A 4,814-nucleotide genomic window follows, 5' to 3' on the forward strand; every position below is an offset into this window, starting at 1 on the left:
TAATAGTATTCTAAAATCAAAACTTTAGGCAATTGTAGTATCTGAGTGAGAGAAATGCTGAACAAAGGGGACACTTGTTAATAATTGTTATGGTTTGTGTCTAGATGTTCCCCCAAATCCTCATGAAATCACAGTTGGTGTTTATTTAGAGGTGGCTGGATCACAGTATGGGACACTGGGGGTGGTTCATGGGGCATTGCTAGGATTACAGATTCTGGAATTAAGGGGGTGTAGTTAACTAAATTAGTCCACTAATTGGTTTTGCACCCACCCCAAACCAAGAGTCTAGATAGAATATAAAAGAGGCAGAAAATTTCTGCTATTGTCATTATTATTTGCCGTAGACTATTTCTCCTTGGCCAAGCCACCCTGCCTTGGAGCCAGCCGATTACGAACTGAAGCCGCTGCAAACTGTGAACCAAATAAATCTTTCCTCCTGTTAACTTTGTGTGTTGAGTATTTTAACTCGGCAACGAGAAAAGAAACTCAGCCAGTAATTTTATTTTTAATTTACAGAAAATAAAACACAGAGTCTTGACGTATTCTTACCCAGCTTGCTCCTGTGTGGACCCTTACATAGCCACAGTGTAGCTAGCAGAACAAAGACAGCAACAGAAGCACGGTGCTATTAGGTGCAGTCCAAAGTTGTTCTGATATTTCAGCCTCAACACAGTGTCCTTTTCTATGTTCTAGGGTCCCAGACAAGATAGCACACTGCATTTGTCATGTCTCCTCTGTTTCATTCAAGCAGTGACAGTTTCCATGATTTTCATCTTGGCATTTTGGACAGTTACTGTCAAAATTGTTACAGAATGTCCCTTAATTTGATGATGCATTGTGTTTCATTATGATTAAGCAAAGGTTCAAGTTAAATTTAAAATAACACACGCATGTAGTTCACAGAGGATGTGCCTATGCAAAGAGCACCAGAAAGATGAAAATGTCAGCACAAAGTTGTGTGACACCACCACATTAACATTAGAGGAAATAAAGTACAGAATTAAAGGGGGGAAACAAGAAATTATAGAAAACAGCCCAATTCATACAAATCAATGTCATGATCACTAGAAAAGTTACTTTTAAACTCATACACATGCAAACATATATTCACTTTTAAATTGATTTACATAAAGCCTCAAAGTATCTAGCAGAACTGTGAAAAAGAAATAATAATATTAAAAATATTTCCCATATTCACCAGTCACACACATTAAAATAAGATATCACTAACAAATGATAACAAATATCTCCTCAATTTAGGTGCTAAAATCCACACTTAGAAGTAAATTTAGGTTATATGATAAATAAACTTACAAAGCATTGTAACTAAACTTCAATAAAAATAACCTATATGTAAACATTTGTGGCACGTCAGAGTACTAAAAGTGGAATTTGTAGCTTTAAGGGCATTACTGGACATCACTTCTTTTTTAGTCCTGCCTCTTATGCTGCTAGCAACAGCCCTCAGGTGGGCCTCCCACACCCAGCACCATCAGTTCAGCAGGGGGTTATAAGCTGACCACCAGTTGTCAATCCACTACAAATCCTTTCCCCAACATCTTAACAATTCCAACATTTTTCAAAATGTCAAAGACTCTTCTGATAATAAAGGCAAACCCTTAGTTGTGAACGTCTGTAAAAGTCAAAGGCAAGTTATATAACTCCACAGTACCATGGGAGTAAGTCTCTTTCATGTTCTAAAAGGGAGGAATGGAAAAGAGTTGAACCAAAACTGGTTGCAAACCCTGCAGAGCAAACATTAAGTCCTATAGCTCTATGCACAGCATCTAGGGTATGTGGTGGAAATACAGTTACAGAGGGCTTAGGTGGACCCACCCCATGGACAGATTGCTGGCCACAGCTGCACGGCCGACCTCTTGATTTAGCCCTGCTCACAGCCTGTAGACATTCCACATTCCTGGCATCTCTGACTTCCTGAGGCCTCCTTTGCAACTTTGGCTACATTCCCACAGCTTCATGTACTGCCTGCCCTGTAACTAGAACACAGCCCAACCTCCCAGGCTTCTTTTGAAAACTGTGTGCAAGCCTCCCTGACTCCACAACTCTTGCATTCTGCCTGCCAGTAAAACCAGTATTGGGTGGATAACGCCAAGACTGACTGTCACCCAAAGCAGTACGCAGCCCCCTGTAGACTGTGGCTGTGGTGGACCTCTGAGCATATGCATGGCTGAGCACAGAGAAATAACTCCCAAGTAATAAATTTCCCTAGAAGTCCCTTCTCAAGCAGGCATCCCTGGTACTTCCTTCTCAAAGGCAATTTGACACTTTAGTCACCTTGAACTTGTGATGGTGATTCCTGAAATGCCCTCAAGGCATTTTTCTTCTTCCTGCACAAAGTACCTGGTTCCTTTATAGTGGTGTTAATCTCCTCAGCACCCAATGTGCTTTGGCTCCAACTTTATACATGGTTCCTTCCAGGGCACAATTTAAATTTTTCAACTCTTCTGCTCTGCTTTTCTCCCCAGTTCTCACTATAAATCTGGCTAAAATCAGCTTACAATACCCATGCATGGCATGGATGAATACTAGGCTGTCTTGAAATTTCCCCCACCAGATGAATCAGTTCATTAACCTCAGTCTACTGTGAAGTTCCTGGACATGGTCAAAATGTAAACAAACATTCTGTCAGAGTGTCACACCACAACTTCTAATCTAGGTGTCAGCAAAGGCTTTGCTCCCAACTGAAAGCTAATGAGCTCATCCTTTACCATCACATTTCTGTTAGCATTTGGTCTTCTGAATTCCAACCAGAATCATCAGTCAAGCTCTGCTTACGTCATTCTACTGCTTCTCTAGCCCACATCTTCAAACCTTTCCAAAGAGGTCCTGCAAACCATTTTCTAAGAATTTTTAAGCACATAGTAGGGTAGAATCAGAGCAAGGACCCTACTTATCCGATGCTAATTTTCTGTATTAGCCAAGCTTCCCATTTCCAGAATATACCACTCAGCACTCATAATTTAAAGGAAGACAGGTCTGATTAACTCACAGTTTCAAAGGATTCAGTACATGGGCATCTGGCTCCCAGGCAAATCCATATGGTGGCAGGTTGTGGTTGAGCAAAGCTAATTAGTTCATGGTGGTCAGCAAGCAGTGCAGGAGAGCAGTGCCAGAGAGGAGGGGTCAAGGGACCAGATATAGATCCAAAGTCATATCTCCACGATCCTCCAAGACACATCCAAAAGTACAGTCCATGAACCCACCAGGCAGATCCAAAAGCTAATCAAATTAACACTCCCACTCTGTCCCAACCACCACAATGTGTATGGCTGTCCATTCTTTGTGAATAGCTCTCGAAAAGAAAAAAAACCTGGAAGTTGTGCATGATCCATTTAATTTATTCTTTAAAGCAAAAAAAACAGTATTTGTGAATGATTTTCTTATAAATATTTTTAAATGCATTTTTGAAAACAAGTAAACCAATCACCATGAACATGTCTAGGTATCCAGTTAAATGATTGGAAGCCAGGCCTGGAGGTGCGGGCCTGCAATTCCAGCACTGTTGGAGACTGAAGTAAGAGGATTACAAGTGCATGCTTAGCCAGAGAATTTAGTGAGTTAACTGAGAGAGGCTTTGTCTCTGGAAATTGATAAATGACTGGAAGTGATGACAACACAGTGATGGATCCATCTGGAAAAGAAAGGAGTAGAGAAATAACATGGGAACATGATCAGGAAGCACAAAATGAAATGCTAACTCCAGTCTTATAAGCCATACATTGCGAAAGAAAATGAACAGGGGCATTTGAATTAGATATTGCTTCATAGCTATTTCACAGTTTGATATGTAACTTCGCAGTTTCTAAGTAGTGGGAAGGCAGAGGTGGAAATGGAGTACAGAGCTTGCCAATGCCCAGCTTTCTACATTCCAAGAAGCACTGAAGGGAGCATACAGACAGGAAGGCGCCCACACCCCTGGAGGATACGCACAATTCATCTGTTTAGATGAGGTTACATTTAGCCCAAACTGTGTAGTAACCGAAAGGAACGGGACTGTGTGACAGCCAGGCACCGGGTTTCCTCTCAGAGCCGTGTGATATGTGGAGGCTGGTTGCCCCATGAACTGAATGAAGTGGGCAGAGGGAATCACTCACTTCATGAGGCGGACGAGAATGGGTGTGGGTGTGTACAAGAATCGGGGTGCTTGCAAATGAGTGATCACACAAGCCAATCAATGGAACAGCCTGCCAAGGCCGAGTTTTCCTTTGTGGGCCATCGGGTTCATATCTATTAGCGCACACTCATTTTATTTGATCTTTAAATACACATTCTGGCCAGCGGCACCTGAGGTAAGTGAAACTCTTCCTTATATGTGTAAAATAGATACCATGCTGAATTTCAAACATGGAAAACACTAGCATGTCTCAGTTTCAAATAAAACACCAGTAATGGTACTATACCATGTGTACATACACTGGTATACCACATAGATCATGCAGATACAAGCATATACCATGTGGAAGTATGTATGTATCCATATACACATCTATGTATGTATGTGTTTGTGTGTGTGTCTGTGTTCACTGACAACACCTTAATCCTAAGTTGTTTTTTTACAAACTATATCAGGGAAATAAAAGTGGCTTATCTGTCTCATAGATACATGCACAGTAATTTATCCCTAAACTTTCTTAAAATCCCAATATATATTAGATCCTATTCCCAGGACATTTTTCATAGTATGTATAAAGTGATCTATCTTTTTATATTTTTAATATTCTTTATCTGAAGAAATTAAATTCTGCCCAGTAAATATATTTTAATGAAATGGTTCATCAATAATTCATCTATAT

The sequence above is a fragment of the Chinchilla lanigera genome, unplaced genomic scaffold (assembly GCF_000276665.1).
Source record: "Chinchilla lanigera isolate Chin_1 unplaced genomic scaffold, ChiLan1.0 scaffold00070, whole genome shotgun sequence".
Taxonomy (NCBI): Eukaryota; Metazoa; Chordata; class Mammalia; order Rodentia; family Chinchillidae; genus Chinchilla; species Chinchilla lanigera.